This window comes from Oncorhynchus tshawytscha, unplaced genomic scaffold (assembly GCF_018296145.1).
Source record: "Oncorhynchus tshawytscha isolate Ot180627B unplaced genomic scaffold, Otsh_v2.0 Un_contig_9777_pilon_pilon, whole genome shotgun sequence".
Taxonomy (NCBI): domain Eukaryota; kingdom Metazoa; phylum Chordata; class Actinopteri; order Salmoniformes; family Salmonidae; genus Oncorhynchus; species Oncorhynchus tshawytscha.
In genome coordinates, this window is record NW_024607885.1 from 4,762 (window position 1) to 23,736 (window position 18,975).

At 40.5% G+C, this 18,975-nt stretch overlaps 50 non-coding genes across 50 annotated transcripts; all 50 read left to right on the top strand.

Annotated features, from left to right (window-relative positions):
* The first annotated feature begins 464 nt into the window (after window positions 1-464).
* trnaq-uug lies at window positions 465-536 on the top strand. The gene has a single exon. It is a non-coding gene; the product is annotated as a tRNA-Gln (tRNA).
* A 115-nt stretch (window positions 537-651) lies between these two features.
* Window positions 652-723, top strand: trnaq-cug. The gene has a single exon. It is a non-coding gene; the product is annotated as a tRNA-Gln (tRNA).
* A 469-nt stretch (window positions 724-1,192) lies between these two features.
* Window positions 1,193-1,264, top strand: trnaq-uug. Its single transcript has one exon. It is a non-coding gene; the product is annotated as a tRNA-Gln (tRNA).
* A 115-nt stretch (window positions 1,265-1,379) lies between these two features.
* trnaq-cug lies at window positions 1,380-1,451 on the top strand. The gene has a single exon. It is a non-coding gene; the product is annotated as a tRNA-Gln (tRNA).
* Window positions 1,452-1,917: 466 nt separating this feature from the next.
* On the top strand, window positions 1,918-1,989 carry trnaq-uug. Its single transcript has one exon. It is a non-coding gene; the product is annotated as a tRNA-Gln (tRNA).
* Window positions 1,990-2,104: 115 nt separating this feature from the next.
* Window positions 2,105-2,176, top strand: trnaq-cug. The gene has a single exon. It is a non-coding gene; the product is annotated as a tRNA-Gln (tRNA).
* Window positions 2,177-2,646: 470 nt separating this feature from the next.
* Window positions 2,647-2,718, top strand: trnaq-uug. The gene has a single exon. It is a non-coding gene; the product is annotated as a tRNA-Gln (tRNA).
* Window positions 2,719-2,833: 115 nt separating this feature from the next.
* trnaq-cug lies at window positions 2,834-2,905 on the top strand. The gene has a single exon. It is a non-coding gene; the product is annotated as a tRNA-Gln (tRNA).
* A 468-nt stretch (window positions 2,906-3,373) lies between these two features.
* Window positions 3,374-3,445, top strand: trnaq-uug. Its single transcript has one exon. It is a non-coding gene; the product is annotated as a tRNA-Gln (tRNA).
* Window positions 3,446-3,560: 115 nt separating this feature from the next.
* On the top strand, window positions 3,561-3,632 carry trnaq-cug. Its single transcript has one exon. It is a non-coding gene; the product is annotated as a tRNA-Gln (tRNA).
* A 469-nt stretch (window positions 3,633-4,101) lies between these two features.
* Window positions 4,102-4,173, top strand: trnaq-uug. Its single transcript has one exon. It is a non-coding gene; the product is annotated as a tRNA-Gln (tRNA).
* A 115-nt stretch (window positions 4,174-4,288) lies between these two features.
* On the top strand, window positions 4,289-4,360 carry trnaq-cug. Its single transcript has one exon. It is a non-coding gene; the product is annotated as a tRNA-Gln (tRNA).
* A 472-nt stretch (window positions 4,361-4,832) lies between these two features.
* Window positions 4,833-4,904, top strand: trnaq-uug. Its single transcript has one exon. It is a non-coding gene; the product is annotated as a tRNA-Gln (tRNA).
* A 115-nt stretch (window positions 4,905-5,019) lies between these two features.
* Window positions 5,020-5,091, top strand: trnaq-cug. The gene has a single exon. It is a non-coding gene; the product is annotated as a tRNA-Gln (tRNA).
* Window positions 5,092-5,558: 467 nt separating this feature from the next.
* Window positions 5,559-5,630, top strand: trnaq-uug. Its single transcript has one exon. It is a non-coding gene; the product is annotated as a tRNA-Gln (tRNA).
* A 115-nt stretch (window positions 5,631-5,745) lies between these two features.
* trnaq-cug lies at window positions 5,746-5,817 on the top strand. The gene has a single exon. It is a non-coding gene; the product is annotated as a tRNA-Gln (tRNA).
* A 466-nt stretch (window positions 5,818-6,283) lies between these two features.
* trnaq-uug lies at window positions 6,284-6,355 on the top strand. The gene has a single exon. It is a non-coding gene; the product is annotated as a tRNA-Gln (tRNA).
* Window positions 6,356-6,470: 115 nt separating this feature from the next.
* trnaq-cug lies at window positions 6,471-6,542 on the top strand. The gene has a single exon. It is a non-coding gene; the product is annotated as a tRNA-Gln (tRNA).
* Window positions 6,543-7,013: 471 nt separating this feature from the next.
* trnaq-uug lies at window positions 7,014-7,085 on the top strand. Its single transcript has one exon. It is a non-coding gene; the product is annotated as a tRNA-Gln (tRNA).
* A 115-nt stretch (window positions 7,086-7,200) lies between these two features.
* On the top strand, window positions 7,201-7,272 carry trnaq-cug. The gene has a single exon. It is a non-coding gene; the product is annotated as a tRNA-Gln (tRNA).
* A 472-nt stretch (window positions 7,273-7,744) lies between these two features.
* On the top strand, window positions 7,745-7,816 carry trnaq-uug. Its single transcript has one exon. It is a non-coding gene; the product is annotated as a tRNA-Gln (tRNA).
* A 113-nt stretch (window positions 7,817-7,929) lies between these two features.
* On the top strand, window positions 7,930-8,001 carry trnaq-cug. Its single transcript has one exon. It is a non-coding gene; the product is annotated as a tRNA-Gln (tRNA).
* A 470-nt stretch (window positions 8,002-8,471) lies between these two features.
* Window positions 8,472-8,543, top strand: trnaq-uug. The gene has a single exon. It is a non-coding gene; the product is annotated as a tRNA-Gln (tRNA).
* Window positions 8,544-8,658: 115 nt separating this feature from the next.
* On the top strand, window positions 8,659-8,730 carry trnaq-cug. Its single transcript has one exon. It is a non-coding gene; the product is annotated as a tRNA-Gln (tRNA).
* Window positions 8,731-9,201: 471 nt separating this feature from the next.
* On the top strand, window positions 9,202-9,273 carry trnaq-uug. Its single transcript has one exon. It is a non-coding gene; the product is annotated as a tRNA-Gln (tRNA).
* Window positions 9,274-9,387: 114 nt separating this feature from the next.
* On the top strand, window positions 9,388-9,459 carry trnaq-cug. The gene has a single exon. It is a non-coding gene; the product is annotated as a tRNA-Gln (tRNA).
* Window positions 9,460-9,928: 469 nt separating this feature from the next.
* Window positions 9,929-10,000, top strand: trnaq-uug. Its single transcript has one exon. It is a non-coding gene; the product is annotated as a tRNA-Gln (tRNA).
* Window positions 10,001-10,115: 115 nt separating this feature from the next.
* On the top strand, window positions 10,116-10,187 carry trnaq-cug. Its single transcript has one exon. It is a non-coding gene; the product is annotated as a tRNA-Gln (tRNA).
* Window positions 10,188-10,656: 469 nt separating this feature from the next.
* On the top strand, window positions 10,657-10,728 carry trnaq-uug. The gene has a single exon. It is a non-coding gene; the product is annotated as a tRNA-Gln (tRNA).
* Window positions 10,729-10,841: 113 nt separating this feature from the next.
* Window positions 10,842-10,913, top strand: trnaq-cug. The gene has a single exon. It is a non-coding gene; the product is annotated as a tRNA-Gln (tRNA).
* Window positions 10,914-11,384: 471 nt separating this feature from the next.
* Window positions 11,385-11,456, top strand: trnaq-uug. The gene has a single exon. It is a non-coding gene; the product is annotated as a tRNA-Gln (tRNA).
* A 115-nt stretch (window positions 11,457-11,571) lies between these two features.
* On the top strand, window positions 11,572-11,643 carry trnaq-cug. Its single transcript has one exon. It is a non-coding gene; the product is annotated as a tRNA-Gln (tRNA).
* A 476-nt stretch (window positions 11,644-12,119) lies between these two features.
* On the top strand, window positions 12,120-12,191 carry trnaq-uug. Its single transcript has one exon. It is a non-coding gene; the product is annotated as a tRNA-Gln (tRNA).
* A 115-nt stretch (window positions 12,192-12,306) lies between these two features.
* trnaq-cug lies at window positions 12,307-12,378 on the top strand. The gene has a single exon. It is a non-coding gene; the product is annotated as a tRNA-Gln (tRNA).
* Window positions 12,379-12,851: 473 nt separating this feature from the next.
* trnaq-uug lies at window positions 12,852-12,923 on the top strand. The gene has a single exon. It is a non-coding gene; the product is annotated as a tRNA-Gln (tRNA).
* A 115-nt stretch (window positions 12,924-13,038) lies between these two features.
* trnaq-cug lies at window positions 13,039-13,110 on the top strand. Its single transcript has one exon. It is a non-coding gene; the product is annotated as a tRNA-Gln (tRNA).
* Window positions 13,111-13,579: 469 nt separating this feature from the next.
* trnaq-uug lies at window positions 13,580-13,651 on the top strand. The gene has a single exon. It is a non-coding gene; the product is annotated as a tRNA-Gln (tRNA).
* Window positions 13,652-14,492: 841 nt separating this feature from the next.
* Window positions 14,493-14,564, top strand: trnaq-cug. Its single transcript has one exon. It is a non-coding gene; the product is annotated as a tRNA-Gln (tRNA).
* Window positions 14,565-15,034: 470 nt separating this feature from the next.
* trnaq-uug lies at window positions 15,035-15,106 on the top strand. Its single transcript has one exon. It is a non-coding gene; the product is annotated as a tRNA-Gln (tRNA).
* Window positions 15,107-15,220: 114 nt separating this feature from the next.
* Window positions 15,221-15,292, top strand: trnaq-cug. Its single transcript has one exon. It is a non-coding gene; the product is annotated as a tRNA-Gln (tRNA).
* Window positions 15,293-15,762: 470 nt separating this feature from the next.
* Window positions 15,763-15,834, top strand: trnaq-uug. Its single transcript has one exon. It is a non-coding gene; the product is annotated as a tRNA-Gln (tRNA).
* Window positions 15,835-15,949: 115 nt separating this feature from the next.
* trnaq-cug lies at window positions 15,950-16,021 on the top strand. Its single transcript has one exon. It is a non-coding gene; the product is annotated as a tRNA-Gln (tRNA).
* Window positions 16,022-16,497: 476 nt separating this feature from the next.
* Window positions 16,498-16,569, top strand: trnaq-uug. The gene has a single exon. It is a non-coding gene; the product is annotated as a tRNA-Gln (tRNA).
* A 115-nt stretch (window positions 16,570-16,684) lies between these two features.
* On the top strand, window positions 16,685-16,756 carry trnaq-cug. Its single transcript has one exon. It is a non-coding gene; the product is annotated as a tRNA-Gln (tRNA).
* Window positions 16,757-17,227: 471 nt separating this feature from the next.
* On the top strand, window positions 17,228-17,299 carry trnaq-uug. Its single transcript has one exon. It is a non-coding gene; the product is annotated as a tRNA-Gln (tRNA).
* Window positions 17,300-17,414: 115 nt separating this feature from the next.
* Window positions 17,415-17,486, top strand: trnaq-cug. The gene has a single exon. It is a non-coding gene; the product is annotated as a tRNA-Gln (tRNA).
* A 469-nt stretch (window positions 17,487-17,955) lies between these two features.
* Window positions 17,956-18,027, top strand: trnaq-uug. Its single transcript has one exon. It is a non-coding gene; the product is annotated as a tRNA-Gln (tRNA).
* Window positions 18,028-18,142: 115 nt separating this feature from the next.
* trnaq-cug lies at window positions 18,143-18,214 on the top strand. The gene has a single exon. It is a non-coding gene; the product is annotated as a tRNA-Gln (tRNA).
* A 474-nt stretch (window positions 18,215-18,688) lies between these two features.
* Window positions 18,689-18,760, top strand: trnaq-uug. Its single transcript has one exon. It is a non-coding gene; the product is annotated as a tRNA-Gln (tRNA).
* A 115-nt stretch (window positions 18,761-18,875) lies between these two features.
* Window positions 18,876-18,947, top strand: trnaq-cug. The gene has a single exon. It is a non-coding gene; the product is annotated as a tRNA-Gln (tRNA).
* Window positions 18,948-18,975: the final 28 nt, after the last annotated feature.

Sequence of the window (18,975 nt, forward strand, 5' to 3'; positions counted from 1 at the left end):
CGTTTCCAGTTTGCAGAGAGTTAAATAAAGTTCGTTCAGAGCCATCGATGTGTCTGCTTGGGGGGATATATACGGCTGTGATTATAATCGAAGAGAATTCTCTTGGTAGATAATGTGGTCTACATTTGATTGTGAGGAATTCTAAATCAGGTGAACAGAAGGATTTGAGTTCCTGTATGTTTCTTTCATCACACCATGTCACGTTAGTCATAAGGCATACGCCCCCGCCCCTCTTCTTACCAGAAAGATGTTCGTTTCTGTCGGCGCGATGCGTGGAGAAACCCGCTGGCTGCACCGCTTCGGATTGCGTCTCTCCAATTAATTTGCCTCGTGGAACTAGAATATAGCTGTCAAATATTGTTGTCAGTTGAAAGTATTTGCAGCACGTGAAGGAACGACAGTCCGCTGTTGCAAATTAAACGCAGAATTTTTTTTTTTTCAATTTCCATGTGAATTTAGAATATGGTTCTATGGTGTAATGGTTAGCACTCTGGACTTTGAATCCAGTGATCCGAGTTCAAATCTCGGTAGAACCTTCCTATTTTTTGTGCTGAATTTTTCACATGGCCAACCAATAATCTCATAATCTGCTGTTTATCCGGTGTACAAATGACAGGAAAATCGGAACTCTACAATAATTACTCTGTATATGGTTCTATGGTGTAATGGTTAGCACTCAGGACTCTGAATCCTGTGATCCGAGTTCAAATCTCGGTAGGACCTACCTTGATTTTGCAGTGACACACTCCTCCCCTGTCAACTTTAAAATAGTTGTGCGTGAAAGAAACAAGTGGGTGGGAGTCGATAAGCACTCTTGTTACGCACGAATGGCTAGCCTACGGTAAACGCATACTATGAGTGCCTGGTAGTTGACACCGTTTCAGGCCTGAAAATATTTTATCTGTTTTTCCGGTGAACCAAGGACAGTAAAATCTGAACCCGTCACAGAGTATTGAGTACAGGGTTCTATGCTGTAAAGGTTATCACTCAGGACTCTGAATCCTACAATCCGAGTTTAAATCTTGGACGATCCTACCATGTCAATTAATTTGCCTCGTGGAACTAGAATATAGCTGTCCAAATATTGTTGTCAGTTGAAAGTATTTGCAGCACGTGAAGGAACGACAGTCCGCTGTTGCAAATTAAACGCAGAATTTTTTTTTTTTTCAATTTCCATGTGAATTTAGAATATGGTTCTATGGTGTAATGGTTAGCACTCTGGACTTTGAATCCAGTGATCCGAGTTGAAATCTCGGTAGAACCTTCCTATTTTTTGTGCTGAATTTTTCACATGGCCAACCAATAATCTCATAATCTGCTGTTTATCCGGTGTACAAATGACAGGAAAATCGGAACTCTACAATAATTACTCTGTATATGGTTCTATGGTGTAATGGTTAGCACTCAGGACTCTGAATCCTGCGATCCGAGTTCAAATCTCGGTAGGACCTACCTTGATTTTGCAGTGACACACTCCTCCCCTGTCAACTTTAAAATAGTTGTGCGTGAAAGAAACAAGTGGGTGGGAGTCGATAAGCACTCTTGTTACGCACGAATGGCTAGCCTACGGTAAACGCATACTATGAGTGCCTGGTAGTTGACACCGTTTCAGGCCTGAAAATATTTTATCTGTTTTTCCGGTGAACCAAGGACAGTAAAATCTGAACCCGTCACAGAGTATTGAGTACAGGGTTCTATGCTGTAAAGGTTATCACTCAGGACTCTGAATCCTACAATCCGAGTTTAAATCTTGGACGATCCTACCATGTCAATTAATTTGCCTCGTGGAACTAGAATATAGCTGTCCAAATATTGTTGTCAGTTGAAAGTATTTGCAGCACGTGAAGGAACGACAGTCCGCTGTTGCAAATTAAACGCAGATTTTTTTTTTTCAATTTCCATGTGAATTTAGAATATGGTTCTATGGTGTAATGGTTAGCACTCTGGACTTTGAATCCAGTGATCCGAGTTGAAATCTCGGTAGAACCTTCCTATTTTTTGTGCTGAATTTTTCACATGGCCAACCAATAATCTCATAATCTGCTGTTTATCCGGTGTACAAATGACAGGAAAATCGGAACTCTACAATAATTACTCTGTATATGGTTCTATGGTGTAATGGTTAGCACTCAGGACTCTGAATCCTGTGATCCGAGTTCAAATCTCGGTAGGACCTACCTTGATTTTGCAGTGACACACTCCTCCCCTGTCAACTTTAAAATAGTTGTGCGTGAAAGAAACAAGTGGGTGGGAGTCGATAAGCACTCTTGTTACGCACGAATGGCTAGCCTACGGTAAACGCATACTATGAGTGCCTGGTAGTTGACACCGTTTCAGGCCTGAAAATATTTTATCTGTTTTTCCGGTGAACCAAGGACAGTAAAATCTGAACCCGTCACAGAGTATTGAGTACAGGGTTCTATGCTGTAAAGGTTATCACTCAGGACTCTGAATCCTACAATCCGAGTTTAAATCTTGGACGATCCTACCATGTCAATTAATTTGCCTCGTGGAACTAGAATATAGCTGTCCAAATATTGTTGTCAGTTGAAAGTATTTGCAGCACGTGAAGGAACGACAGTCCGCTGTTGCAAATTAAACGCAGAATTTTTTTTTTTTTTCAATTTCCATGTGAATTTAGAATATGGTTCTATGGTGTAATGGTTAGCACTCTGGACTTTGAATCCAGTGATCCGAGTTGAAATCTCGGTAGAACCTTCCTATTTTTTGTGCTGAATTTTTCACATGGCCAACCAATAATCTCATAATCTGCTGTTTATCCGGTGTACAAATGACAGGAAAATCGGAACTCTACAATAATTACTCTGTATATGGTTCTATGGTGTAATGGTTAGCACTCAGGACTCTGAATCCTGTGATCCGAGTTCAAATCTCGGTAGGACCTACCTTGATTTTGCAGTGACACACTCCTCCCCTGTCAACTTTAAAATAGTTGTGCGTGAAAGAAACAAGTGGGTGGGAGTCGATAAGCACTCTTGTTACGCACGAATGGCTAGCCTACGGTAAACGCATACTATGAGTGCCTGGTAGTTGACACCGTTTCAGGCCTGAAAATATTTTATCTGTTTTTCCGGTGAACCAAGGACAGTAAAATCTGAACCCGTCACAGAGTATTGAGTACAGGGTTCTATGCTGTAAAGGTTATCACTCAGGACTCTGAATCCTACAATCCGAGTTTAAATCTTGGACGATCCTACCATGTCAATTAATTTGCCTCGTGGAACTAGAATATAGCTGTCCAAATATTGTTGTCAGTTGAAAGTATTTGCAGCACGTGAAGGAACGACAGTCCGCTGTTGCAAATTAAACGCAGAATTTTTTTTTTTTTCAATTTCCATGGAATTTAGAATATGGTTCTATGGTGTAATGGTTAGCACTCTGGACTTTGAATCCAGTGATCCGAGTTGAAATCTCGGTAGAACCTTCCTATTTTTTGTGCTGAATTTTTCACATGGCCAACCAATAATCTCATAATCTGCTGTTTATCCGGTGTACAAATGACAGGAAAATCGGAACTCTACAATAATTACTCTGTATATGGTTCTATGGTGTAATGGTTAGCACTCAGGACTCTGAATCCTGCGATCCGAGTTCAAATCTCGGTAGGACCTACCTTGATTTTGCAGTGACACACTCCTCCCCTGTCAACTTTAAAATAGTTGTGCGTGAAAGAAACAAGTGGGTGGGAGTCGATAAGCACTCTTGTTACGCACGAATGGCTAGCCTACGGTAAACGCATACTATGAGTGCCTGGTAGTTGACACCGTTTCAGGCCTGAAAATATTTTATCTGTTTTTCCGGTGAACCAAGGACAGTAAAATCTGAACCCGTCACAGAGTATTGAGTACAGGGTTCTATGCTGTAAAGGTTATCACTCAGGACTCTGAATCCTACAATCCGAGTTTAAATCTTGGACGATCCTACCATGTCAATTAATTTGCCTCGTGGAACTAGAATATAGCTGTCCAAATATTGTTGTCAGTTGAAAGTATTTGCAGCACGTGAAGGAACGACAGTCCGCTGTTGCAAATTAAACGCAGAATTTTTTTTTTTTTCAATTTCCATGTGAATTTAGAATATGGTTCTATGGTGTAATGGTTAGCACTCTGGACTTTGAATCCAGTGATCCGAGTTGAAATCTCGGTAGAACCTTCCTATTTTTTGTGCTGAATTTTTCACATGGCCAACCAATAATCTCATAATCTGCTGTTTATCCGGTGTACAAATGACAGGAAAATCGGAACTCTACAATAATTACTCTGTAAAGGGTTCTATGGTGTAATGGTTAGCACTCAGGACTCTGAATCCTGCGATCCGAGTTCAAATCTCGGTAGGACCTACCTTGATTTTGCAGTGACACACTCCTCCCCTGTCAACTTTAAAATAGTTGTGCGTGAAAGAAACAAGTGGGTGGGAGTCGATAAGCACTCTTGTTACGCACGAATGGCTAGCCTACGGTAAACGCATACTATGAGTGCCTGGTAGTTGACACCGTTTCTGTCCAGAAAATATTTTATCTGTTTTTCCGGTGAACCAAGGACAGTAAAATCTGAACCCGTCACAGAGTATTGAGTACAGGGTTCTATGCTGTAAAGGTTATCACTCAGGACTCTGAATCCTACAATCCGAGTTTAAATCTTGGACGATCCTACCATGTCAATTAATTTGCCTCGTGGAACTAGAATATAGCTGTCCAAATATTGTTGTCAGTTGAAAGTATTTGCAGCACGTGAAGGAACGACAGTCCGCTGTTGCAAATTAAACGCAGATTTTTTTTTTTTTTTTTCAATTTCCATGTGAATTTAGAATATGGTTCTATGGTGTAATGGTTAGCACTCTGGACTTTGAATCCAGTGATCCGAGTTCAAATCTCGGTAGAACCTTCCTATTTTTTGTGCTGAATTTTTCACATGGCCAACCAATAATCTCATAATCTGCTGTTTATCCGGTGTACAAATGACAGGAAAATCGGAACTCTACAATAATTACTCTGTAAATGGTTCTATGGTGTAATGGTTAGCACTCAGGACTCTGAATCCTGCGATCCGAGTTCAAATCTCGGTAGGACCTACCTTGATTTTGCAGTGACACACTCCTCCCCTGTCAACTTTAAAATAGTTGTGCGTGAAAGAAACAAGTGGGTGGGAGTCGATAAGCACTCTTGTTACGCACGAATGGCTAGCCTACGGTAAACGCATACTATGAGTGCCTGGTAGTTGACACCGTTTCAGGCCTGAAAATATTTTATCTGTTTTTCCGGTGAACCAAGGACAGTAAAATCTGAACCCGTCACAGAGTATTGAGTACAGGGTTCTATGCTGTAAAGGTTATCACTCAGGACTCTGAATCCTACAATCCGAGTTTAAATCTTGGACGATCCTACCATGTCAATTAATTTGCCTCGTGGAACTAGAATATAGCTGTCCAAATATTGTTGTCAGTTGAAAGTATTTGCAGCACGTGAAGGAACGACAGTCCGCTGTTGCAAATTAAACGCAGAATTTTTTTTTTTCAATTTCCATGTGAATTTAGAATATGGTTCTATGGTGTAATGGTTAGCACTCTGGACTTTGAATCCAGTGATCCGAGTTCAAATCTCGGTAGAACCTTCCTATTTTTTGTGCTGAATTTTTCACATGGCCAACCAATAATCTCATAATCTGCTGTTTATCCGGTGTACAAATGACAGGAAAATCGGAACTCTACAATAATTACTCTGTATATGGTTCTATGGTGTAATGGTTAGCACTCAGGACTCTGAATCCTGCGATCCGAGTTCAAATCTCGGTAGGACCTACCTTGATTTTGCAGTGACACACTCCTCCCCTGTCAACTTTAAAGTTGTGCGTGAAAGAAACAAGTGGGTGGGAGTCGATAAGCACTCTTGTTACGCACGAATGGCTAGCCTACGGTAAACGCATACTATGAGTGCCTGGTAGTTGACACCGTTTCTGTCCAGAAAATATTTTATCTGTTTTTCCGGTGAACCAAGGACAGTAAAATCTGAACCCGTCACAGAGTATTGAGTACAGGGTTCTATGCTGTAAAGGTTATCACTCAGGACTCTGAATCCTACAATCCGAGTTTAAATCTTGGACGATCCTACCATGTCAATTAATTTGCCTCGTGGAACTAGAATATAGCTGTCCAAATATTGTTGTCAGTTGAAAGTATTTGCAGCACGTGAAGGAACGACAGTCCGCTGTTGCAAATTAAACGCAGAATTTTTTTTTTTTTCAATTTCCATGTGAATTTAGAATATGGTTCTATGGTGTAATGGTTAGCACTCTGGACTTTGAATCCAGTGATCCGAGTTCAAATCTCGGTAGAACCTTCCTATTTTTTGTGCTGAATTTTTCACATGGCCAACCAATAATCTCATAATCTGCTGTTTATCCGGTGTACAAATGACAGGAAAATCGGAACTCTACAATAATTACTCTGTAAATGGTTCTATGGTGTAATGGTTAGCACTCAGGACTCTGAATCCTGCGATCCGAGTTCAAATCTCGGTAGGACCTACCTTGATTTTGCAGTGACACACTCCTCCCCTGTCAACTTTAAAATAGTTGTGCGTGAAAGAAACAAGTGGGTGGGAGTCGATAAGCACTCTTGTTACGCACGAATGGCTAGCCTACGGTAAACGCATACTATGAGTGCCTGGTAGTTGACACCGTTTCAGGCCTGAAAATATTTTATCTGTTTTTCCGGTGAACCAAGGACAGTAAAATCTGAACCCGTCACAGAGTATTGAGTACAGGGTTCTATGCTGTAAAGGTTATCACTCAGGACTCTGAATCCTACAATCCGAGTTTAAATCTTGGACGATCCTACCATGTCAATTAATTTGCCTCGTGGAACTAGAATATAGCTGTCCAAATATTGTTGTCAGTTGAAAGTATTTGCAGCACGTGAAGGAACGACAGTCCGCTGTTGCAAATTAAACGCAGAATTTTTTTTTTTTTTTCAATTTCCATGTGAATTTAGAATATGGTTCTATGGTGTAATGGTTAGCACTCTGGACTTTGAATCCAGTGATCCGAGTTGAAATCTCGGTAGAACCTTCCTATTTTTTGTGCTGAATTTTTCACATGGCCAACCAATAATCTCATAATCTGCTGTTTATCCGGTGTACAAATGACAGGAAAATCGGAACTCTACAATAATTACTCTGTATATGGTTCTATGGTGTAATGGTTAGCACTCAGGACTCTGAATCCTGTGATCCGAGTTCAAATCTCGGTAGGACCTACCTTGATTTTGCAGTGACACACTCCTCCCCTGTCAACTTTAAAATAGTTGTGCGTGAAAGAAACAAGTGGGTGGGAGTCGATAAGCACTCTTGTTACGCACGAATGGCTAGCCTACGGTAAACGCATACTATGAGTGCCTGGTAGTTGACACCGTTTCAGGCCTGAAAATATTTTATCTGTTTTTCCGGTGAACCAAGGACAGTAAAATCTGAACCCGTCACAGAGTATTGAGTACAGGGTTCTATGCTGTAAAGGTTATCACTCAGGACTCTGAATCCTACAATCCGAGTTTAAATCTTGGACGATCCTACCATGTCAATTAATTTGCCTCGTGGAACTAGAATATAGCTGTCCAAATATTGTTGTCAGTTGAAAGTATTTGCAGCACGTGAAGGAACGACAGTCCGCTGTTGCAAATTAAACGCAGATTTTTTTTTTTTTTTTTCAATTTCCATGTGAATTTAGAATATGGTTCTATGGTGTAATGGTTAGCACTCTGGACTTTGAATCCAGTGATCCGAGTTCAAATCTCGGTAGAACCTTCCTATTTTTTGTGCTGAATTTTTCACATGGCCAACCAATAATCTCATAATGCTGTTTATCCGGTGTACAAATGACAGGAAAATCGGAACTCTACAATAATTACTCTGTATATGGTTCTATGGTGTAATGGTTAGCACTCAGGACTCTGAATCCTGTGATCCGAGTTCAAATCTCGGTAGGACCTACCTTGATTTTGCAGTGACACACTCCTCCCCTGTCAACTTTAAAATAGTTGTGCGTGAAAGAAACAAGTGGGTGGGAGTCGATAAGCACTCTTGTTACGCACGAATGGCTAGCCTACGGTAAACGCATACTATGAGTGCCTGGTAGTTGACACCGTTTCAGGCCTGAAAATATTTTATCTGTTTTTCCGGTGAACCAAGGACAGTAAAATCTGAACCCGTCACAGAGTATTGAGTACAGGGTTCTATGCTGTAAAGGTTATCACTCAGGACTCTGAATCCTACAATCCGAGTTTAAATCTTGGACGATCCTACCATGTCAATTAATTTGCCTCGTGGAACTAGAATATAGCTGTCCAAATATTGTTGTCAGTTGAAAGTATTTGCAGCACGTGAAGGAACGACAGTCCGCTGTTGCAAATTAAACGCAGAATTTTTTTTTTTTTTCAATTTCCATGTGAATTTAGAATATGGTTCTATGGTGTAATGGTTAGCACTCTGGACTTTGAATCCAGTGATCCGAGTTCAAATCTCGGTAGAACCTTCCTATTTTTTGTGCTGAATTTTTCACATGGCCAACCAATAATCTCATAATCTGCTGTTTATCCGGTGTACAAATGACAGGAAAATCGGAACTCTACAATAATTACTCTGTATATGGTTCTATGGTGTAATGGTTAGCACTCAGGACTCTGAATCCTGTGATCCGAGTTCAAATCTCGGTAGGACCTACCTTGATTTTGCAGTGACACACTCCTCCCCTGTCAACTTTAAAATAGTTGTGCGTGAAGAAACAAGTGGGTGGGAGTCGATAAGCACTCTTGTTACGCACGAATGGCTAGCCTACGGTAAACGCATACTATGAGTGCCTGGTAGTTGACACCGTTTCAGGCCTGAAAATATTTTATCTGTTTTTCCGGTGAACCAAGGACAGTAAAATCTGAACCCGTCACAGAGTATTGAGTACAGGGTTCTATGCTGTAAAGGTTATCACTCAGGACTCTGAATCCTACAATCCGAGTTTAAATCTTGGACGATCCTACCATGTCAATTAATTTGCCTCGTGGAACTAGAATATAGCTGTCCAAATATTGTTGTCAGTTGAAAGTATTTGCAGCACGTGAAGGAACGACAGTCCGCTGTTGCAAATTAAACGCAGAATTTTTTTTTTTTTTTTCAATTTCCATGTGAATTTAGAATATGGTTCTATGGTGTAATGGTTAGCACTCTGGACTTTGAATCCAGTGATCCGAGTTCAAATCTCGGTAGAACCTTCCTATTTTTTGTGCTGAATTTTCACATGGCCAACCAATAATCTCATAATCTGCTGTTTATCCGGTGTACAAATGACAGGAAAATCGGAACTCTACAATAATTACTCTGTATATGGTTCTATGGTGTAATGGTTAGCACTCAGGACTCTGAATCCTGCGATCCGAGTTCAAATCTCGGTAGGACCTACCTTGATTTTGCAGTGACACACTCCTCCCCTGTCAACTTTAAAATAGTTGTGCGTGAAAGAAACAAGTGGGTGGGAGTCGATAAGCACTCTTGTTACGCACGAATGGCTAGCCTACGGTAAACGCATACTATGAGTGCCTGGTAGTTGACACCGTTTCAGACCAGAAAATATTTTATCTGTTTTTCCGGTGAACCAAGGACAGTAAAATCTGAACCCGTCACAGAGTATTGAGTACAGGGTTCTATGCTGTAAAGGTTATCACTCAGGACTCTGAATCCTACAATCCGAGTTTAAATCTTGGACGATCCTACCATGTCAATTAATTTGCCTCGTGGAACTAGAATATAGCTGTCCAAATATTGTTGTCAGTTGAAAGTATTTGCAGCACGTGAAGGAACGACAGTCCGCTGTTGCAAATTAAACGCAGAATTTTTTTTTTTTTCAATTTCCATGTGAATTTAGAATATGGTTCTATGGTGTAATGGTTAGCACTCTGGACTTTGAATCCAGTGATCCGAGTTCAAATCTCGGTAGAACCTTCCTATTTTTTGTGCTGAATTTTTCACATGGCCAACCAATAATCTCATAATCTGCTGTTTATCCGGTGTACAAATGACAGGAAAATCGGAACTCTACAATAATTACTCTGTATATGGTTCTATGGTGTAATGGTTAGCACTCAGGACTCTGAATCCTGTGATCCGAGTTCAAATCTCGGTAGGACCTACCTTGATTTTGCAGTGACACACTCCTCCCCTGTCAACTTTAAAATAGTTGTGCGTGAAAGAAACAAGTGGGTGGGAGTCGATAAGCACTCTTGTTACGCACGAATGGCTAGCCTACGGTAAACGCATACTATGAGTGCCTGGTAGTTGACACCGTTTCTGTCCAGAAAATATTTTATCTGTTTTTCCGGTGAACCAAGGACAGTAAAATCTGAACCCGTCACAGAGTATTGAGTACAGGGTTCTATGCTGTAAAGGTTATCACTCAGGACTCTGAATCCTACAATCCGAGTTTAAATCTTGGACGATCCTACCATGTCAATTAATTTGCCTCGTGGAACTAGAATATAGCTGTCCAAATATTGTTGTCAGTTGAAAGTATTTGCAGCACGTGAAGGAACGACAGTCCGCTGTTGCAAATTAAACGCAGAATTTTTTTTTTTTTCAATTTCCATGTGAATTTAGAATATGGTTCTATGGTGTAATGGTTAGCACTCTGGACTTTGAATCCAGTGATCCGAGTTCAAATCTCGGTAGAACCTTCCTATTTTTTGTGCTGAATTTTTCACATGGCCAACCAATAATCTCATAATCTGCTGTTTATCCGGTACAAATGACAGGAAAATCGGAACTCTACAATAATTACTCTGTATATGGTTCTATGGTGTAATGGTTAGCACTCAGGACTCTGAATCCTGCGATCCGAGTTCAAATCTCGGTAGGACCTACCTTGATTTTGCAGTGACACACTCCTCCCCTGTCAACTTTAAAATAGTTGTGCGTGAAAGAAACAAGTGGGTGGGAGTCGATAAGCACTCTTGTTACGCACGAATGGCTAGCCTACGGTAAACGCATACTATGAGTGCCTGGTAGTTGACACCGTTTCAGGCCTGAAAATATTTTATCTGTTTTTCCGGTGAACCAAGGACAGTAAAATCTGAACCCGTCACAGAGTATTGAGTACAGGGTTCTATGCTGTAAAGGTTATCACTCAGGACTCTGAATCCTACAATCCGAGTTTAAATCTTGGACGATCCTACCATGTCAATTAATTTGCCTCGTGGAACTAGAATATAGCTGTCCAAATATTGTTGTCAGTTGAAAGTATTGCAGCACGTGAAGGAACGACAGTCCGCTGTTGCAAATTAAACGCAGAATTTTTTTTTTTTTTTTCAATTTCCATGTGAATTTAGAATATGGTTCTATGGTGTAATGGTTAGCACTCTGGACTTTGAATCCAGTGATCCGAGTTCAAATCTCGGTAGAACCTTCCTATTTTTTGTGCTGAATTTTTCACATGGCCAACCAATAATCTCATAATCTGCTGTTTATCCGGTGTACAAATGACAGGAAAATCGGAACTCTACAATAATTACTCTGTATATGGTTCTATGGTGTAATGGTTAGCACTCAGGACTCTGAATCCTGCGATCCGAGTTCAAATCTCGGTAGGACCTACCTTGATTTTGCAGTGACACACTCCTCCCCTGTCAACTTTAAAATAGTTGTGCGTGAAAGAAACAAGTGGGTGGGAGTCGATAAGCACTCTTGTTACGCACGAATGGCTAGCCTACGGTAAACGCATACTATGAGTGCCTGGTAGTTGACACCGTTTCTGTCCAGAAAATATTTTATCTGTTTTTCCGGTGAACCAAGGACAGTAAAATCTGAACCCGTCACAGAGTATTGAGTACAGGGTTCTATGCTGTAAAGGTTATCACTCAGGACTCTGAATCCTACAATCCGAGTTTAAATCTTGGACGATCCTACCATGTCAATTAATTTGCCTCGTGGAACTAGAATATAGCTGTCCAAATATTGTTGTCAGTTGAAAGTATTTGCAGCACGTGAAGGAACGACAGTCCGCTGTTGCAAATTAAACGCAGATTTTTTTTTTTTTTTTTTTTTCAATTTCCATGTGAATTTAGAATATGGTTCTATGGTGTAATGGTTAGCACTCTGGACTTTGAATCCAGTGATCCGAGTTCAAATCTCGGTAGAACCTTCCTATTTTTTGTGCTGAATTTTTCACATGGCCAACCAATAATCTCATAATCTGCTGTTTATCCGGTGTACAAATGACAGGAAAATCGGAACTCTACAATAATTACTCTGTAAATGGTTCTATGGTGTAATGGTTAGCACTCAGGACTCTGAATCCTGCGATCCGAGTTCAAATCTCGGTAGGACCTACCTTGATTTTGCAGTGACACACTCCTCCCCTGTCAACTTTAAAATAGTTGTGCGTGAAAGAAACAAGTGGGTGGGAGTCGATAAGCACTCTTGTTACGCACGAATGGCTAGCCTACGGTAAACGCATACTATGAGTGCCTGGTAGTTGACACCGTTTCAGGCCTGAAAATATTTTATCTGTTTTTCCGGTGAACCAAGGACAGTAAAATCTGAACCCGTCACAGAGTATTGAGTACAGGGTTCTATGCTGTAAAGGTTATCACTCAGGACTCTGAATCCTACAATCCGAGTTTAAATCTTGGACGATCCTACCATGTCAATTAATTTGCCTCGTGGAACTAGAATATAGCTGTCCAAATATTGTTGTCAGTTGAAAGTATTTGCAGCACGTGAAGGAACGACAGTCCGCTGTTGCAAATTAAACGCAGAATTTTTTTTTTTTTTTTTCAATTTCCATGTGAATTTAGAATATGGTTCTATGGTGTAATGGTTAGCACTCTGGACTTTGAATCCAGTGATCCGAGTTGAAATCTCGGTAGAACCTTCCTATTTTTTGTGCTGAATTTTTCACATGGCCAACCAATAATCTCATAATCTGCTGTTTATCCGGTGTACAAATGACAGGAAAATCGGAACTCTACAATAATTACTCTGTATATGGTTCTATGGTGTAATGGTTAGCACTCAGGACTCTGAATCCTGCGATCCGAGTTCAAATCTCGGTAGGACCTACCTTGATTTTGCAGTGACACACTCCTCCCCTGTCAACTTTAAAATAGTTGTGCGTGAAAGAAACAAGTGGGTGGGAGTCGATAAGCACTCTTGTTACGCACGAATGGCTAGCCTACGGTAAACGCATACTATGAGTGCCTGGTAGTTGACACCGTTTCTGTCCAGAAAATATTTTATCTGTTTTTCCGGTGAACCAAGGACAGTAAAATCTGAACCCGTCACAGAGTATTGAGTACAGGGTTCTATGCTGTAAAGGTTATCACTCAGGACTCTGAATCCTACAATCCGAGTTTAAATCTTGGACGATCCTACCATGTCAATTAATTTGCCTCGTGGAACTAGAATATAGCTGTCCAAATATTGTTGTCAGTTGAAAGTATTTGCAGCACGTGAAGGAACGACAGTCCGCTGTTGCAAATTAAACGCAGAATTTTTTTTTTTTTCAATTTCCATGTGAATTTAGAATATGGTTCTATGGTGTAATGGTTAGCACTCTGGACTTTGAATCCAGTGATCCGAGTTCAAATCTCGGTAGAACCTTCCTATTTTTTGTGCTGAATTTTTCACATGGCCAACCAATAATCTCATAATCTGCTGTTTATCCGGTGTACAAATGACAGGAAAATCGGAACTCTACAATAATTACTCTGTATATGGTTCTATGGTGTAATGGTTAGCACTCAGGACTCTGAATCCTGCGATCGAGAGTTCAAATCTCGGTAGGACCTACCTTGATTTTGCAGTGACACACTCCTCCCCTGTCAACTTTAAAATAGTTGTGCGTGAAAGAAACAAGTGGGTGGGAGTCGATAAGCACTCTTGTTACGCACGAATGGCTAGCCTACGGTAAACGCATACTATGAGTGCCTGGTAGTTGACACCGTTTCAGGCCTGAAAATATTTTATCTGTTTTTCCGGTGAACCAAGGACAGTAAAATCTGAACCCGTCACAGAGTATTGAGTACAGGGTTCTATGCTGTAAAGGTTATCACTCAGGACTCTGAATCCTACAATCCGAGTTTAAATCTTGGACGATCCTACCATGTCAATTAATTTGCCTCGTGGAACTAGAATATAGCTGTCCAAATATTGTTGTCAGTTGAAAGTATTTGCAGCACGTGAAGGAACGACAGTCCGCTGTTGCAAATTAAACGCAGATTATTTTTTTTTTCAATTTCCATGTGAATTTAGAATATGGTTCTATGTGTAATGGTTAGCACTCTGGACTTTGAATCCAGTGATCCGAGTTCAAATCTCGGTAGAACCTTCCTATTTTTTGTGCTGAATTTTTCACATGGCCAACCAATAATCTCATAATCTGCTGTTTATCCGGTGTACAAATGACAGGAAAATCGGAACTCTACAATAATTACTCTGTAATGGTTCTATGGTGTAATGGTTAGCACTCAGGACTCTGAATCCTGCGATCCGAGTTCAAATCTCGGTAGGACCTACCTTGATTTTGCAGTGACACACTCCTCCCCTGTCAACTTTAAAATAGTTGTGCGTGAAAGAAACAAGTGGGTGGGAGTCGATAAGCACTCTTGTTACGCACGAATGGCTAGCCTACGGTAAACGCATACTATGAGTGCCTGGTAGTTGACACCGTTTCTGTCCAGAAAATATTTTATCTGTTTTTCCGGTGAACCAAGGACAGTAAAATCTGAACCCGTCACAGAGTATTGAGTACAGGGTTCTATGCTGTAAAGGTTATCACTCAGGACTCTGAATCCTACAATCCGAGTTTAAATCTTGGACGATCCTACCATGTCAATTAATTTGCCTCGTGGAACTAGAATATAGCTGTCCAAATATTGTTGTCAGTTGAAAGTATTTGCAGCACGTGAAGGAACGACAGTCCGCTGTTGCAAATTAAACGCAGAATTTTTTTTTTTTTTCAATTTCCAAGTGAATTTAGAACATGGTTCTATGGTGTAATGGTTAGCACTCTGGACTTTGAATCCAGTGATCCGAGTTCAAATCTCGGTAGAACCTTCCTATTTTTTGTGCTGAATTTTTCACATGGCCAACCAATAATCTCATAATCTGCTGTTTATCCGGTGTACAAATGACAGGAAAATCGGAACTCTACAATAATTACTCTGTAATGGTTCTATGGTGTAATGGTTAGCACTCAGGACTCTGAATCCTGCGATCCGAGTTCAAATCTCGGTAGGACCTACCTTGATTTTGCAGTGACACACTCCTCCCCTGTCAACTTTAAAATAGTTGTGCGTGAAAGAAACAAGTGGGTGGGAGTCGATAAGCACTCTTGTTACGCACGAATGGCTAGCCTACGGTAAACGCATACTATGAGTGCCTGGTAGTTGACACCGTTTCAGGCCTGAAAATATTTTATCTGTTTTTCCGGTGAACCAAGGACAGTAAAATCTGAACCCGTCACAGAGTATTGAGTACAGGGTTCTATGCTGTAAAGGTTATCACTCAGGACTCTGAATCCTACAATCCGAGTTTAAATCTTGGACGATCCTACCATGTCAATTAATTTGCCTCGTGGAACTAGAATATAGCTGTCCAAATATTGTTGTCAGTTGAAAGTATTTGCAGCACGTGAAGGAACGACAGTCCGCTGTTGCAAATTAAACGCAGATTTTTTTTTTTTTTTCAATTTCCATGTGAATTTAGAATATGGTTCTATGGTGTAATGGTTAGCACTCTGGACTTTGAATCCAGTGATCCGAGTTGAAATCTCGGTAGAACCTTCCTATTTTTTGTGCTGAATTTTTCACATGGCCAACCAATAATCTCATAATCTGCTGTTTATCCGGTGTACAAATGACAGGAAAATCGGAACTCTACAATAATTACTCTGTATATGGTTCTATGGTGTAATGGTTAGCACTCAGGACTCTGAATCCTGCGATCCGAGTTCAAATCTCGGTAGGACCTACCTTGATTTTGCAGTGACACACTCCTCCCCTGTCAACTTTAAAATAGTTGTGCGTGAAAGAAACAAGTGGGTGGGAGTCGATAAGCACTCTTGTTACGCACGAATGGCTAGCCTACGGTAAACGCATACTATGAGTGCCTGGTAGTTGACACCGTTTCTGTCCAGAAAATATTTTATCTGTTTTTCCGGTGAACCAAGGACAGTAAAATCTGAACCCGTCACAGAGTATTGAGTACAGGGTTCTATGCTGTAAAGGTTATCACTCAGGACTCTGAATCCTACAATCCGAGTTTAAATCTTGGACGATCCTACCATGTCAATTAATTTGCCTCGTGGAACTAGAATATAGCTGTCCAAATATTGTTGTCAGTTGAAAGTATTTGCAGCACGTGAAGGAACGACAGTCCGCTGTTGCAAATTAAACGCAGAATTTTTTTTTTTTTTTTTTTTCAATTTCCATGTGAATTTAGAATATGGTTCTATGGTGTAATGGTTAGCACTCTGGACTTTGAATCCAGTGATCCGAGTTCAAATCTCGGTAGAACCTTCCTATTTTTTGTGCTGAATTTTTCACATGGCCAACCAATAATCTCATAATCTGCTGTTTATCCGGTGTACAAATGACAGGAAAATCGGAACTCTACAATAATTACTCTGTAAATGGTTCTATGGTGTAATGGTTAGCACTCAGGACTCTGAATCCTGCGATCCGAGTTCAAATCTCGGTAGGACCTACCTTGATTTTGCAGTGACACACTCCTCCCCTGTCAACTTTAAAATAGTTGTGCGTGAAAGAAACAAGTGGGTGGGAGTCGATAAGCACTCTTGTTACGCACGAATGGCTAGCCTACGGTAAACGCATACTATGAGTGCCTGGTAGTTGACACCGTTTCTGTCCAGAAAATATTTTATCTGTTTTTCCGGTGAACCAAGGACAGTAAAATCTGAACCCGTCACAGAGTATTGAGTACAGGGTTCTATGCTGTAAAGGTTATCACTCAGGACTCTGAATCCTACAATCCGAGTTTAAATCTTGGACGATCCTACCATGTCAATTAATTTGCCTCGTGGAACTAGAATATAGCTGTCCAAATATTGTTGTCAGTTGAAAGTATTTGCAGCACGTGAAGGAACGACAGTCCGCTGTTGCAAATTAAACGCAGAATTTTTTTTTTTTTTTCAATTTCCATGTGAATTTAGAATATGGTTCTATGGTGTAATGGTTAGCACTCTGGACTTTGAATCCAGTGATCCGAGTTCAAATCTCGGTAGAACCTTCCTATTTTTTGTGCTGAATTTTTCACATGGCCAACCAATAATCTCATAATCTGCTGTTTATCCGGTGTACAAATGACAGGAAAATCGGAACTCTACAATAATTACTCTGTATATGGTTCTATGGTGTAATGGTTAGCACTCAGGACTCTGAATCCTGTGATCCGAGTTCAAATCTCGGTAGGACCTACCTTGATTTTGCAGTGACACACTCCTCCCCTGTCAACTTTAAAATAGTTGTGCGTGAAAGAAACAAGTGGGTGGGAGTCGATAAGCACTCTTGTTACGCACGAATGGCTAGCCTACGGTAAACGCATACTATGAGTGCCTGGTAGTTGACACCGTTTCTGTCCAGAAAATATTTTATCTGTTTTTCCGGTGAACCAAGGACAGTAAAATCTGAACCCGTCACAGAGTATTGAGTACAGGGTTCTATGCTGTAAAGGTTATCACTCAGGACTCTGAATCCTACAATCCGAGTTTAAATCTTGGACGATCCTACCATGTCAATTAATTTGCCTCGTGGAACTAGAATATAGCTGTCCAAATATTGTTGTCAGTTGAAAGTATTTGCAGCACGTGAAGGAACGACAGTCCGCTGTTGCAAATTAAACGCAGAATTTTTTTTTTTTTCAATTTCCATGTGAATTTAGAATATGGTTCTATGGTGTAATGGTTAGCACTCTGGACTTTGAATCCAGTGATCCGAGTTCAAATCTCGGTAGAACCTTCCTATTTTTTGTGCTGAATTTTTCACATGGCCAACCAATAATCTCATAATCTGCTGTTTATCCGGTGTACAAATGACAGGAAAATCGGAACTCTACAATAATTACTCTGTATATGGTTCTATGGTGTAATGGTTAGCACTCAGGACTCTGAATCCTGTGATCCGAGTTCAAATCTCGGTAGGACCTACCTTGATTTTGCAGTGACACACTCCTCCCCTGTCAACTTTAAAATAGTTGTGCGTGAAAGAAACAAGTGGGTGGGAGTCGATAAGCACTCTTGTTACGCACGAATGGCTAGCCTACTAATGCATACTATGAGTGCCTGGTAGTTGACACCGTTTCTGTCCAGAAAATCTTTTATCTGTTTTTCCGGTGAACCAAGGACAGTAAAATCTGAACCCGTCACAGAGTATTGAGTACAGGGTTCTATGCTGTAAAGGTTATCACTCAGGACTCTGAATCCTACAATCCGAGTTTAAATCTTGGACGATCCTACCATGTCAATTAATTTGCCTCGTGGAACTAGAATATAGCTGTCCAAATATTGTTGTCAGTTGAAAGTATTTGCAGCACGTGAAGGAACGACAGTCCGCTGTTGCAAATTAAACGCAGAATTTTTTTTTTTTTTTTTTTTTCAATTTCCATGTGAATTTAGAATATGGTTCTATGGTGTAATGGTTAGCACTCTGGACTTTGAATCCAGTGATCCGAGTTCAAATCTCGGTAGAACCTTCCTATTTTTTGTGCTGAATTTTTCACATGGCCAACCAATAATCTCATAATCTGCTGTTTATCCGGTGTACAAATGACAGGAAAATCGGAACTCTACAATAATTACTCTGTATATGGTTCTATGGTGTAATGGTTAGCACTCAGGACTCTGAATCCTGTGATCCGAGTTCAAATCTCGGTAGGACCTACCTTGATTTTGCAGTGACACACTCCTC